The sequence below is a fragment of the Salmo salar genome, chromosome ssa07, assembly GCF_905237065.1.
Source record: "Salmo salar chromosome ssa07, Ssal_v3.1, whole genome shotgun sequence".
Lineage (NCBI taxonomy): Eukaryota > Metazoa > Chordata > Actinopteri > Salmoniformes > Salmonidae > Salmo > Salmo salar.
The window spans coordinates 55,831,389-55,847,057 of NC_059448.1; the positions used below are offsets into that span (position 1 = coordinate 55,831,389).

Sequence of the window (15,669 nt, forward strand, 5' to 3'; positions counted from 1 at the left end):
CTCTGGTTCAGATCTCTACTGACTGTCTGACAGAACACCACCTCACTGGTTCAGATCTCTACTGACTGTCTGACAGAACACCACCTCTCTGGTTCAGATCTCTACTGACTGTCTGACAGAACACCACCTCTCTGATTCAGATCTCTACTGACTGTCTGACAGAACACCACCTCTCTGATTCAGATCTCTACTGACTGTCTGACAGAACACCACCTCTCTGGTTCAGATCTCTACTGACTGTCGACAGAACACCACCTCACTGGTTCAGATCTCTATTGACTGTCTGACAAAACACCACCTCACTGGTTCAGATCTCTACTGACTGTCTGACAGAACACCACCTCTCTGGTTCAGATCTCTACTGACTGTCTGACAGAACACCACCTCTCTGATTCAGATCTCTACTGACTGTCTGACAGAACACCACCTCTCTGATTCAGATCTCTACTGACTGTCTGACAGAACACCACCTCTCTGATTCAGATCTCTACTGACTGTCTGACAGAACACCACCTCTCTGGTTCAGATCTCTACTGACTGTCTGACAGAACACCACCTCTCTGGTTCAGATCTCTACTGACTGTCTGACAGAACACCACCTCACTGGTTCAGATCTCTACTGACTGTCTGACAGAACACCACCTCTCTGATTCAGATCTCTACTGACTGTCTGACAGAACACCACCTCTCTGGTTCAGATGGAGCTTCAGGAGGAGAATACTGACTCGGGTCGCCCTGTGTCAAGGTGCCTGTGCTGACTGAGTGGATTCCACTTAAGGGCAGAAGCACCTCCCTACCTTCATCTGACTGACAGAGAGAGACAATATGGTATGAGACAGAGGGAGAGAGAAAGACAGAGAGAGGGACAGAGAGAGACAGAGAGCGAGAGAGAGACAGAGAGAGAGACAGAGAGAGAGACAGAGAGAGAGACAGAGGGACATAGAGAGACAGAGGGAGAGAGAGATAGAGGGAGAGAGAAAGACAGAGAGGGACAGAGAGAGACAGAGAGCGAGAGAGAGACAGAGAGCGAGAGAGAGACAGAGGGGCAGAGAGAGACAGAGGGGCAGAGAGAGACAGAGGGGCAGAGAGAGACAGAGGGGCAGAGAGAGACAGAGAGAGGGACAGAGAGAGACAGAGAGAGAGACAGAGACACATAGAGAGACAGAGGGAGAGAGAGATAGAGGGAGAGACAGAGGGAGAGGGAGAGACAGAGGGAGAGGGAGAGACAGAGAGCTACAGAGAGAAACGACAGAGAGCTGGAAGTGATAGAGGCACCAGGATCCAGCAGGGCTGGGATAACTTCAGAGAGGCCACTTCAGAGTGGACAGCACTGGTCTGTATGTGTACCAGTCCTGTTGTAAAATCTGATCTGTAGAGCCTCCGGCTCCGTATCGTGGCGCCTCCGGCTCCGTATCGTGGCGCCTCCGGCTCCGTATCGTGGCGCCTCCGGCTCCGTATCGTGGCGCCTCCGGCTCCGTATCGTAGCGCCTCCGGCTCCGTATCGTAGCGCCTCCGGCTCCGTATCGTAGAGCCTCCGGCTCCGTATCGTGGCGCCTCCGGCTCCGTATCGTGGCGCCTCCGGCTCCGTATCGTGGCGCCTCCGGCTCCGTATCGTGGCGCCTCCGGCTCCGTATCGCCTCCGTATCGTAGCGGCTCCGTATCGCCTCCGTATCGTAGCGCCTCAGGCTCCGTATCGTATCGTATCCGGCTCCGTATCGTATCCGGCTCCGTATCGTATCGCCTCCGTATCGTATCGCCTCCGGCTCCGTATCGTATCGGCTCCGTATCGTATCGCCTCCGTATCGTATCGGCTCCGTATCGTGGCGCCTCCGGCTCCGTATCGCCTCCGTATCGTAGCGCCTCCGGCTCCGTATCGTAGCGCCTCCGGCTCCGTATCGTATCGCCTCCGGCTCCGTATCGCCTCCGGCTCCGTATCGTGGCGCCTCCGGCAACGTATCGTAGCGCCTCCGGCAACGTATCGTAGCGCCTCCGGCAACGTATCGTAGAGCCTCCGGCTCCGTATCGTGGCGCCTCCGGCTCCGTATCGTGGCGCCTCCGGCTCCGTATCGTCTCCGGCTCCGTATCGTCTCCGGCTCCGTATCGTATCGGCTCCGGCTCCGTATCGTATCGGCTCCGGCTCCGTATCGTATCCGGCTCCGTATCGCCTCCGGCTCCGTATCGTATCGCCTCCGGCTCCGTATCGTATCGCCTCCGGCTCCGTCTCGTATCGCCTCCGGCTCCGTCTCGTATCGCCTCCGGCTCCGTATCGTATCGCCTCCGGCTCCGTATCGTATCGCCTCCGTATCGTATCGCCTCCGTATCGTATCGCCTCCGGCTCCGTCTCGCCTCCGGCTCCGTCTCGCCTCCGGCTCCGTATCGTATCGCCTCCGGCTCCGTATCGTATCGCCTCCGGCTCCGTCTCGCCTCCGTATCGTATCGCCTCCGGCTCCGTCTCGCCTCCGTATCGTAGCGCCTCCGTATCGTAGCGCCTCCGGCTCCTTATCGTAGCGCCTCCGTATCGTATCGTAGCGCCTCCGTATCGTATCGTAGCGCCTCCGTATCGTATCGCCTCCGGCTCCGTATCGTATCGCCTCCGTATCGTATCGTATCGCCTCCGTATCGTATCGCCTCCGGCTCCGTATCGCCTCCGGCTCCGTATCGCCTCCGGCTCCGTATCGCCTCCGGCTCCGTATCGCATCCGGCTCCGTATCCGGCTCCGGATCGTAGCGCCTCCGTATCGTAGCGCCTCCGTATCGTAGCGCCTCCGTATCGTAGCGCCTCCGTATCGTAGCGCCTCCGTATCGTAGCGCCTCCGTATCGTAGCGCCTCCGTATCGTATCGCCTCCGGCTCCGTATCGCCTCCGGCTCCGTATCGTATCGTAGCGCCTCCGTATCGTATCGCCTCCGGCTCCGTCTCGCCTCCGGCTCCGTATCGTATCGTATCGCCACCGGCTCCGTATCGTATCGCCTCCGGCTCCGTATCGTCTCGTAGAGCCTCCGGCTCCGGCTCCGTCTCGTAGAGCCTCCGGCTCCGTCTCGTAGAGCCTCCGTAGAGCCTCCGCCTCACGCTCTCTCGCTCTTTCACACACACGCACTTACAGACACATCACCTACACACACGCACACAAATACACAGACACACACGCACGCAGACACACACACACACGCAGACACACACACACGCAGACACACACACACACACCTAGACACACACGCACGCAGACAGTCACGTGTGGAGCTCCATACCCATTTACCAAAAGCAGCGGAGCATCCTCAAGCAGACAGGCGAGCGGTGACAAATATAGGACCTACCTCATGCAGCTGGTGCAGCAGAAAGCAGTCTCCTCACGACAACACCACAGCCAGCCTGAGAGAGAAGAGAAGGCAGGGAGGGAGAGAGACATGATGACATCACAGTGTTTATATCCCCTCCCCTTGTATTACAGCCCGGTGGAGCATACGTTTCAGTCTATCACAGTGTTTATATTAGGGGTCGACCGATTAATCGGAATGGCCGATTAATTAGGGCCGATTTCAGGTTTTCATAACAAATCGGAAATCGTTATTTTTGGACGCCGATTTGGACGATTAAAAAAAAATAATAATAATAATTTTGAGACATTTATTTAACTAGGCAAGTCAGTTAAGAACACATTCTTATTTACAATGACGGCCTAGGAACGGTGGGATAACTGTTTTGTTCAGGGGCAGAACGACAGATTTTTACCTTGTCAGCTCGGGGATTCAATCTTGCAACCTTACGGTTACCTAGTCCAACGCTCTAACCACCTGCTTTACATTGCACTCCACGAGGAGCCTGCCTGTTACGCGAATGCAGTAAGAAGCCAAGGTAAGTTGCTAACTAGTGTCGTGTCTTTGGGTACCATTAAACTGAAGACATGTTTATCAATTAACTCCCTGTAATTATTATCACGCGATTAAACTGATTAATCGTTTAATTGTAATTAACTAGGAGATCGGGGCACCAAGGAAAATATTCTGATTAAAGTTATAATTTTCCTAATATAACTTTCCTACATTATAACATTATATATTATATTCTATTATAGTATAGGCCGATTATCTTCTGGTTTAAATGGTGTATTTTACCTCGCGTCCAGTCTCATTCCAAATGTCGTAAATTGTTGTATCTGCACGAACCCAGTCTTTACTAAAATCATCCATACATCAATTGTCTTAAAATCATTTATTTACTAGACTAAGTAATTCACAGAAAGTATACAAACAGTAATTATCATCACAAAGAATTGGTAGAGTAATGTGCCCTAGTGGCTAACAGGCATGGCTGGTGTCTTGTTGAACAATGGGCCATAAAGGGCAGCTGAGAAGACCCTACAGAGTTCATTAATATTAACAATTGACATGCTAATCCTTTGCACATGAACGCTCACTCATTTGAGAACAATTGCAATCAATATATATTTACGCTCAGTGTGTCGTCGGGATCCTTGTTGGAGCGTCGTTCTGTTGGAGATCTCTCTCTCTCTCTCTCTCTCTCTCTCTCTCTCTGAATGGATCTTTCAAAGCGACATTCATTAATGTCGTCATAGAATGGATGTTTCGTTGGTCTTCGCGTTCAATGATATAATTTACTTAGCTGCAGACTAATAATTAATATCAAAGACTTGTTCTTATTCTGTCGGTATTGATAGTCTAAAAGTTAACCACGTGGTATAGTTCACTTTCAGTAGAGGAATTGGATGGTCAAACCTATTGGCCAACTCGCAATGGAGTGGAGGCCGGGTCTAGAGAAATGTAAATCAGGGTGTAGTTTTATAGTGAACATGTCACATGACGCCTGGTCCTGTCTGTGTCCCTGGGGGCGTGCCGATGACTGAGTTAAGCTTGGTATAGAAATATAATTCTATCACATTAACATCAGTACATAGCATCTCAATGTATTACAAATAGCTTTATCCTTATTAATACATTCTATACAACCATGTGGATGCAAGTCTCAAGGCTGAGGCTATTATATAAACCGTTTTATGGTAATATGGCTATATTGTCTCTTCTGAGTATCACAAAATTGTACCAAGCGGACCAGTTCGTAGCTGGATTCTTCACCAATCTTCCATACCTTCTCCAGAACACAAATGTCATTCGGTTCCCCAATTCTGTGAGTTGGAAGAATTTCCTGTGTCTCTCTATGGGACCCCTCTGTGTCTCAACTGGGCCATGTGGTTGTAAGATTCTCCTCTGGAATTTTACAACCCTTTCACACAGGGCCTGGGTGGGGGAAGGTAGGTTGGGGGATGGTGCAAGGGGGGAGGGGGTCAACTGTCCTCCCTGTACTCAAAGAGGCCAACGTCATGACACTAGCATTAAACGTATCTTATAAAAAACAATCAATCAATCATAATCACTAGTTAACTACACATGGTTGATGATATTACTAGTTTATCTAGCCTGTCCTGCGTTGCATATAATCGCTTAGGTACACGTTGCTCCAACCATAAACCTCAATGACTTTAAAATCAATACACAAGTCTATATTTATGAACCTGCATATTTAGTAAATATTGCCTGCTAACATGTATTTCTTTTAACTAGGGAAAATGTGTCACTTCTCTTGCAAACAGAGTCAGGGTATATGCAGCAGTTTGGGCCGCCTGGCTCGTTGCGAACTGTGAAAACTATTTCTTCCTAACAAAGACAGGCAAAACGGGGGATGATTTAACAAAAGCGCATTTGCGAAAAAAGCACAATCGTTGCACGACTGTACCTAACCATAAACATCAATGCCTTTCTTAAAATCAATACACAGAAGTATATATTTTTAAACCTGCATATTTAGCTAAAAGAAATCCAGGTTAGCAGGCAATATTAACCAGGTGAAATTGTGTCATTTTGCATTCATTGCACGCAGTCAGAGTATATGCAACAGTTTGGGACGCCTGTGTTGTTGCGAACAAATTTTCCAGAATTGTACGTAATTATGACATAACATTGAAGGTTGTGGAATGTAACAGGAATATTTAGACTTAGGGATGTGTAATGGAAATTATATGATTAAAGCTTTGACTAAATGATTTCACTCAGAAACCATATAACCTGTTGAAATGTATTAGAAATGATAAGGCTATAATAATGTGTTAAAGACTATAATCCAATGCTGTGTGTGAGTAGATTTTTAAGACTAGGACAATGTTACTACTACAAAATCAGCAGGGCAGAGTTGATAAGACGACCTTGGGAAAGGAACAGGAGAAGAGGCCTCCCTAAGTTAGGGGGAGAAACAACGGCCTGAGAACGGCTTAGCTGGCAGGAGATTAGAAGACAGGTTGGAAGGTTTGATAATGAATGTATGTGTACTGTGGAAAAATACAGCCGCCTAAAGCGGGGTGGAGTTCTCTACTGATGCGAGTTCATTTGGGTGTGTGTGTGTGGTAATATAAAAGGCTTTGTGCATTGTATGGATTTTAGAGCTCTCGTAAATAAAAACGTTCTGACCATTGTTAGCTGGGTCTCAGTCTGTTTATTTCAACCGGAACCTTTCCCCTTCTGGTATACAAACTGAGTAGCTGATAGTTTCCGGATTCGACCATAATGACCTAAGGCTCGTATTTCTGTGTGTTATTATGTTATAATTAAGTCTATGATTTGATAGAGCAGTCTGACTGAGCGATGGTAGGCAGCAGCAGGCTTGTGAACGTTCATTCAAACAGCACTTTCGTGCGTTTGCCAGCAGCCCTTCGCAATGCATTGCGCTGTTTATGACTTCAAGCCTGTCAACTCCCAAGATTAGGCTGGGGTAACCGATGTGAAATGGCTAGCTAGTTAGCTGGGTGTGCGCTAATAGCGTTTCAAACGTCACTCGCTCTGAGACTTGGAGTAGTTGTTCCCCTTGCTCTGCATGGGTAACGCTGCTTCGAGGGTGGCTGTTGTCGATGTGTTCCTGGTTCGAGCCCAGGTAGGAGCGAGGAGAGGGACGGAAGCTATACTGTTACACTGGCAATACTAAAGTGCCTATAAGAACATCCAACAGTCAAAGGTATATGAAATACAAATCGTATAGAGAGAAATAGTCCTATAATTCCTATAATAACTACAACCTAAAACTTCTTACCTGGGAATATTGAAGACTCATGTTAAAAGGAACCACCAGCTTTCATATGTTCCCATGTTCTGAGCAAGGAACTTAAACGTTAGCTTTCTTACATGGCACATAATGCACTTTTACTTTCTTCAACACTTTGTTTTTGTATTATTTAAACCAAATTGAACATGTTTCATTATTTATTTGAGGCTAAATTGATTTTATTGATGTATTATATTAAGTTAAAATAAGTGTTCATTCAGTATTGTTGTAATTGTCATTATTACAAATAAGTTCAACAAAAAAAAAATAATAATAAAATATATATATATAAATATCGGCGTTGAAAAATCATAATCGGCCGACCTCTAGTTTATGTCCCCTCCCTTGTATTACAGCCCGGTGGAGCATACGTTTCAGTCCATCACAGTGTTTATATCCCCTCCCCTTGTATTACAGCCCGGTGGAGCATACGTTTCAGTCCATCACAGTGTTTATATCCCCTCCCCTTGTATTACAGCCCAGTGGAGCATACGTTTCAGTCCATCACAGTGTTTATATCCCCTCCCCTTGTATTACAGCCCGGTGGAGCATACGTTTCAGTCCATCACAGTGTTTATATCCCCTCCCCTTGTATTACAGCCCAGTGGAGCATACGTTTCAGTCCATCACAGTGTTTATATCCCCTCCCCTTGTATTACAGCCCGGTGGAGCATACGTTTCAGTCCATCACAGTGTTTATATCCCCTCCCCTTGTATTACAGCCCGGTGGAGCATACGTTTCAGTCCATCACAGTGTTTATATCCCCTCCCCTTGTATTACAGCCCGGTGGAGCATACGTTTCAGTCCATCACAGTGTTTATATCCCCTCCCCTTGTATTACAGCCCGGTGGAGCATACGTTTCAGTCCATCACAGTGTTAATATCCCCTCCCCTTGTATTACAGCCCGGTGGAGCATACGTTTCAGTCCATCACAGTGTTTATATCCCCTCCCCTTGTATTACAGCCCGGTGGAGCATACGTTTCAGTCCATCACAGTGTTTATATCCCCCCCCCTTGTATTACAGCCCGGTGGAGCATACGTTTCAGTCCATCACAGTGTTTATATCCCCTCCCCTTGTATTACAGCCCGGTGGAGCATACGTTTCAGTCCATCACAGTGTTTATATCCCCTCCCCTTGTATTACAGCCCGGTGGAGCATACGTTTCAGTCCATCACAGTGTTTATATCCCCTCCCCTTGTATTACAGCCCAGTGGAACATACGTTTCAGTCCATCACAGTGTTAATATCCCCTCCCCTTGTATTACAGCCCGGTGGAGCATACGTTTCAGTCCATCACAGTGTTTATATCCCCTCCCCTTGTATTACAGCCTGGTGGAGCATACGTTTCAGTCCATCACAGACGGAGTGTGTGTCCTAGTCGCGTGTGCGTGAGATTGCGCGCGTGGTTCTACAAGTGTGTGTGGGTTCTACAGTTTTTAATCTCCTCCGTGCCAGTGGGCTCGATGAGGCGTGTCCTTTGGCCCACCTCCAGAACCCATTCCTTAATCCCGTTGGACAGGCTTTAGTCGCTGGGCCAATTAACATGTCCATCTGGGGGGTCACGCTGGACCACAGAGACATACTGGTCTTGGGAGGAGAGGAGTAGAAGAACAGAGTACTATGATACTTGAGTAGGCTACATTGTGAAAGAGAAGGGATTGAGAATAGGCTATATTTAACACCAGACGGTGTAGAGCCTGACATAAGGTGACAGGGGCCAGGACCCAAACACAAACCAGAGGGTTAATCTGATGTAGCCCAGGTGCCAAACATAAACCACAGAGGGTTAATCTGATGGAGCCCAGGGTCCAAACATAAATTACAGAGGGTTAATCTGATGGAGCCCAGGGCCCAAACATAAACCAGAGGGTTAATCTGATGGAGTCCAGGGCCCAAACATAAACCACAGAGGGTTAATCTGATGGAGTCCAGGGCCCAAACATAAACCAGAGGGTTAATCTGATGGAGTCCAGGGCCCAAACATAAACCACAGAGGGTTAATCTGATGGAGTCCAGGGCCCAAACATAAACCAGAGGGTTAATCTGATGGAGTCCAGGGCCCAAACATAAACCACAGAGGGTTAATCTGATGGAGTCCAGGGCCCAAACATAAACCAGAGGGTTAATCTGATGGAGTCCAGGGCCCAAACATAAACCACAGAGGGTTAATCTGATGGAGTCCAGGGCCCAAACATAAACCAGAGGGTTAATCTGATGGAGTCCAGGGCCCAAACATAAACCAGAGGGTTAATCTGATGGAGTCCAGGGCCCAAACATAAACCAGAGGGTTAATCTGATGGAGTCCAGGGCCCAAACATAAACCAGAGGGTTAATCTGATGGAGCCCAGGGCCCAAACATAAACCACAGAGGGTTAATCTGATGGAGCCCAGGGCCCAAACATAAACCACAGAGCGATCTGATGGAGCCCAGGGCCCAAACATAAACCAGAGGGTTAATCTGATGGAGTCCAGGGCCCAAACATAAACCACAGAGGGTTAATCTGATGGAGCCCAGGGCCCAAACATAAACCACAGAGCGATCTGATGGAGTCCAGGGCCCAAACATAAACCACAGAGGGTTAATCTGATGGAGTCCAGGGCCCAAACATAAACCACAGAGCGATCTGATGGAGCCCAGGGCCCAAACATAAACCACAGAGCGATCTGATGGAGCCCAGGGCCCAAACATAAACCACAGAGGGTTAATCTGATGGAGCCCAGGGCCCAAACATAAACCACAGAGCGATCTGATGGAGCCCAGGGCCCAAACATAAACCAGAGGGTTAATCTGATGGAGCCCAGGGCCCAAACATAAACCACAGAGCGATCTGATGGAGTCCAGGGCCCAAACATAAACCACAGAGGGTTAATCTGATGGAGTCCAGGGCCCAAACATAAACCACAGAGCGATCTGATGGAGCCCAGGGCCCAAACATAAACCACAGAGCGATCTGATGGAGCCCAGGGCCCAAACATAAACCACAGAGGGTTAATCTGATGGAGCCCAGGGCCCAAACATAAACCACAGAGCGATCTGATGGAGCCCAGGGCCCAAACATAAACCACAGAGGGTTAATCTGATGGAGCCCAGGGCCCAAACATAAACCACAGAGCGATCTGATGGAGCCCAGGGCCCAAACATAAACCACAGAGGGTTAATCTGATGGAGTCCAGGGCCCAAACATAAACCACAGAGCGATCTGATGGAGTCCAGGGCCCAAACATAAACCACAGAGCGATCTGATGGAGTCCCAGGGCCCAAACATAAACCACAGAGCGATCTGATGGAGCCCAGGGCCCAAACATAAACCACAGAGCGATCTGATGGAGCGATATCTTCAAAGTGAAGTTGGCCTCGCCAAATTTCCGGACAAAAAACCCTGAAAAAACATATTTTGGGGAGTTTTCATTGTTGGACATAAAAGACTAAAAATACCAGGAAATCAGCTCCAAGTGATTTTAATTTTGGAAATTTGCTCCCAGGTATCCAATCCAAAAGGCACCCTATTCCCTATATAGTGCACTACTTTTGACCAGGGCCCTATGGGGCACTATATATGGGATAGGGTACCTTTTGGGATGTACTCCTTCCTGTTCCACCCTCTGCTGGCTGGGCTAATTGATTACACACTTCCATAGAACTGCCAAGTGGCAGCTGAGCTGCAAGAGCATGTCTATTGGAAATACAGGCTGCCTACTGTAATCATACCCTATCACCTGTGTTGTGTGGAGTCATGTCTTGTCGTGTGGAGTCATGTCTTGTCGTGTGGAGTCATGTCTTGTCGTGTGGAGTCATGTCGTGTCGTGTCATGTCGTGTCGTGTGGAGTCATGTCTTGTCGTGTGGAGTCATGTCGTGTCGTGTGGAGTCATGTCTTGTCGTGTGGAGTCATGTCGTGTCGTGTCATGTCGTGTCGTGTGGAGTCATGTCGTGTCGTGTGGAGTCATGTCTTGTCGTGTGGAGTCATGTCTTGTCGTGTCGTGTGGAGTCATGTCTTGTCGTGTCGTGTGGAGTCTTGCTGTGTTGTGTGGAGTCTTGCTGTGTTGTGTGGAGTCTTGCTGTGTTGTGTGGAGTCTTGCTGTGTTGTGTGGAGTCTTGCTGTGTTGTGTGGAGTCTTGCTGTGTTGTGTGGAGTCTTGCTGTGTTGTGTGGAGTCTTGCTGTGTTGTGTGGAGTCTTGCTGTGTTGTGTGGAGTCATGCTGTGTTGTGTGGAGTCATGCTGTGTTGTGTGGAGTCTTGCTGTGTTGTGTGGAGTCATGCTCACAGTATGTGTGTTCATTTAGGCTATAGCATGTTGACATAAAGGAATGGATCGAACCAAAACGACAGCTTCTCTACTTCTTCCGTGTGTGTGTGTGTGTGTGTGTGTGTGTGTGTGTGTGTGTGTGTGTGTGTGTGTGTGTGTGTGTGTGTGTGTGTGGTGTGTGTGTGTGTGTGCGTGAGAACAGCACAGTACCACAGGCCATACTAACCTAGTTATTGGTGTTAGCCCACAAGGTGAGCGGAGGCAGCTCTTGCTCTCAGACGGTAAATAATAAGCACACTGGCCTACAAAGGTCCGTTACTATCAGCCAGACATTAAGTGGAATATTCCCACCTCCTTTTCATTGGGCGTTTCAATGTTGCTATGGTAGTCATAAAGCAACAGCTATAACCTGGGGGAAGGGAAACGCACTTCCACACTGACACCATGCAGAAGCTGTTGGTTCCAGAGAACTGCACCAGTACAGACCTGACTGCCTACACAAACCCTCCACTGACACCATGCAGAAGCTGTTGGTTCCAGAGAACTGCACCAGTACAGACCTGACTGCCTACACAAACCCTCCACTGACACCATGCAGAAGCTGTTGGTTCCAGAGAACTGCACCAGTACAGACCTGACTGCCTACACAAACCCTCCACTGACACCATGCAGAAGCTGTTGGTTCCAGAGAACTGCACCAGTACAGACCTGACTGCCTACACAAACCCTCCACTGACACCATGCAGAAGCTGTTGGTTCCAGAGAACTGCACCAGTACAGACCTGACTGCCTACACAAACCCTCCACTGACACCATGCAGAAGCTGTTGGTTCCAGAGAACTGCACCAGTACAGACCTGACTGCCTACACAAACCCTCCACTGAGACCTGAGCGGCACAAATTCATTAAAACACTAAATGCATCAATTAATACAGTTTTGTTCTTTGGAATCTTCTTCATATTTATATTATTTACACTTTTCAAAAGCAAAAAAACCAGTAAATTCTAAAACTCCTAAGAACATGCGCTGAGGCAGAAGTCCTGTACAGCCTCCACCAACACAAATGTAATCCACAGGGGTGGTTATCTGGAGGACGCCATTAGGACTGAGGTTTACCTTCAGGTCTTCAGGTTACCTAGACCTCTCCTCTTACCAGCTCAGTCTCCCCTTCTCTTTCTCCAAACGATGTCCTCATGCTGGGGAGACTGGTGGGTGCTGCTGTAGCTAGTAGAGGTAGGAGCAGAGTTAGGTCTGGGGAGACTGGGGAGACTGGGGAGACTGGTGGGTGCTGCTGTAGCTAGTAGAGGTAGGAGCAGAGTTAGGTCTGGGGAGACTGGGGAGACTGGGGAGACTGGTGGGTGCTGCTGTAGCTAGTAGAGGTAGGAGCAGAGTTAGGTCTGGGGAGACTGGGGAGACTGGTGGGTGCTGCTGTAGCTAGTAGAGGTAGGAGCAGAGTTAGGTCTGGGGAGACTGGTGGGTGCTGCTGTAGCTAGTAGAGGTAGGAGCAGAGTTAGGTCTGGGGAGACTGGGGAGACTGGGGAGACTGGTGGGTGCTGCTGTAGCAGCTAGTAGAGGTAGGAGCAGAGTTAGGTCTGGGGAGACTGGGGAGACTGGTGGGTGCTGCTGTAGCTAGTAGAGGTAGGAGCAGAGTTAGGTCTGGGGAGACTGGGGAGACTGGTGGGTGCTGCTGTAGCTAGTAGAGGTAGAAGCAGAGTTAGGTCTGGGGAGACTGGGGAGACTGGTGGGTGCTGCTGTAGCTAGTAGAGGTAGGAGCAGAGTTAGGTCTGGGGAGACTGGGGAGCTGGTGGGTGCTGCTGTAGCTAGTAGAGGTAGAAGCAGAGTTAGGTCTGGGGAGACTGGGGAGACTGGTGGGTGCTGCTGTAGCTAGTAGAGGTAGGAGCAGAGTTAGGTCTGGGGAGACTGGGGAGACTGGTGGGTGCTGCTGTAGCTAGTAGAGGTAGGAGCAGAGTTAGGTCTGGGGAGACTGGGGAGACTGGTGGGTGCTGCTGTAGCTAGTAGAGGTAGGAGCAGAGTTAGGTCTGGGGAGACTGGGGAGACTGGTGGGTGCTGCTGTAGCTAGTAGAGGTAGGAGCAGAGTTAGGTCTGAGTCTCGTGGTTAGTCCGGCAAGCATTGGCGACTTGGGCGTGACTGAAACAATAGAGCACGGTCGGTCAGGTGACATAAGAGTTCCGGGGTACGTCACAGCGTCACTCTCACTATGTTCCCAGGGACGGTCCGGGGCTTAGCCCCAGACGGATTAGCCTAACAGGGGTTATGTTCCAAACCGTTCCCGCGGAGATGCCCCAACGCCCAGGGACACTTTCCATGAGGCAACTCTAACTGTCCAGCGACCAAGCGGTGCTGTTTTCAGCATTGTTGTTGGTTGGTATCAACATGTAATCAGTCACCGCCCAGGGCTAAAAGGAAGTGGTGGCGGCCCTGGAGAAGTTAAAGAACTCATTGGTTTCAGACTGTTTCACACGGTGTCCAACAATGGGAGGAACAACGTGTTTCACAAGAGCAGACAACAGATGAAGAGATGGTAACTGTGATGAAGGCACAGTCAGTGCAAATCCCATGTAGTTTTTGCTGGGCTTTTTAAATAGGTTTACTGTGGTAAACACATTACCATCTGATCAGTCTCCCGGCAACAGAGCCACTTTGGACACTTTCACCTTAAGCTTTTTCTAGAAAACGTGATAACAGCTTATGTCAGACAAACAAAGGCCAGATAAACGATGAAGCAACGGTGGAACTTCTTGATGGGTTTTTTCCACTGTGAGGAAATCACAGCTTCAAATGGGGCGACGCCCATAGATTTCTACTCAGTGATTCAAGAGCAACAAAGCTTGACTTAATTTAATAAAACAGCTAAGTAATTAAATTAGGGTCAATCGAGAGAGTAGTGGGCACGAACGCCAGTCCCCACTGGTCTCTGAGCTGAGCTTCCTGAGCTGAGCTTCCTGAGCTGAGCTTCCTGAGCCAGGTGCAAATGAAGCTTTAGATTGCAGAGGATAATTTGCGGATCATTTATTTTCTTATCAGTCGGTTTAAGAGCAACAAGACAGTCCTTCTACATTCACTGCAGGGAAATTCCAAGGTAACAGAATTATGCTTAAAGTGATTTGTTACTTTAAAATGTATGCAAAACAACTGACTTCAAAGTCTAACAAACCATAGAACACTACTCTATAGATCATGACAACCTTTGTTTTTACATTTACTGTAAGAACTGTGCCGACGGTAAAATCCCCCTCTTCTGTTACCACAGATTTTATCTGCACAGTTTGCTGTAAATGTGTGTTTAGGAAATGTTCTGTGGGAAGTCCTTGTGCATATGGTTTGTTTAACTTTGAAATCAATGGTTTTTGTTTGGTATACATTTTAAAGTGAAAAATCTGAGTCACAGTGTATTTCCATTAGCATGGAATAGCCCTGCAGCAAACTCCTTCAATCTCTGATTCCTAAAGCTGAGACTTGGCTGGGTTTCCAATTAGAGGGGGCTTTTAAGAACCTGCCGAAGTCAGAGAAGAAGTGAAATCCTACAAAGGAGAATCATATCAGCCCGCTGGGCCTTTGTGTTCACTCCATTCACAAAGCCTGGCGCAGAAAAAACAGATTTGCTTCACTAGCGTAGCAGTCAAAGCAGTGAAGCCATAGTTACAGAATACAGAAGTAGCCTAGTTGTCCCGCCCAGTGACAAATCCTTTCTATAGTGAGGTAAGCCCACAATCATCTCTCCCAGGCTTTTAGGGTTGGTCTGATGTTGCTGCTGCAGCAGTGCTGTCAGTCAAACATCTAGCTAACCTATAGAATATATTATCTTTGTACTCCTCATTCCTTTTTCCTGTACTGCATTGCTCCAGTGATTAAAACTGTATACAGTCCATGTTGGCAGGGTTCACTGGGGCACACCTCTGAGGTCACGTCCGGTGTGTAGGCCCTAAAGCAGGGATATATTTAGTACTGTAATCCTGTCTGTGCAACACGGAGGCCCGACGTAATAACGGTTTAGGGTGGACGAGGGAACCCTGCCTTGGAGCGGTATTTCAGGCAGCTGAGAATCCCAGCTATGCAGGGGAGTCAGAATCCTGGGTCACTGTGCTGCAGAGACGCCACACCCCATAGGCCTCGTCATGATCCCATCCTTCTGGAGCTCTGGTGAGACAGTCCTGAAATGTCTTCTTCATCCAAGACAATGGCCTTCAAAATGTGCTTCAACTAGATTCACTTCTACCTGTATATACCAACAAACACAGTCTACAATCCGTTTCAGTGGGTTTCTTCCTTGGTCATGGTAGGATCTGAGCTAATGGG

At 48.5% G+C, this 15,669-nt stretch overlaps 1 protein-coding gene across 3 annotated transcripts in view; it reads right to left on the minus strand.

The window, feature by feature from the left end:
* LOC106609678 (oxysterol-binding protein-related protein 8) overlaps positions 1-15,669 on the minus strand; it is a 164,427-nt gene that overhangs the window by 142,293 nt on the left and 6,465 nt on the right. For all 3 annotated transcript variants that reach the window (XM_045722315.1, XM_045722314.1, XM_045722316.1), the window contains one exon: positions 3,313-3,367. The gene's annotated coding sequence lies outside the window, so the exon portion shown is untranslated. The remainder of the gene's footprint in view (positions 1-3,312; positions 3,368-15,669) is intronic.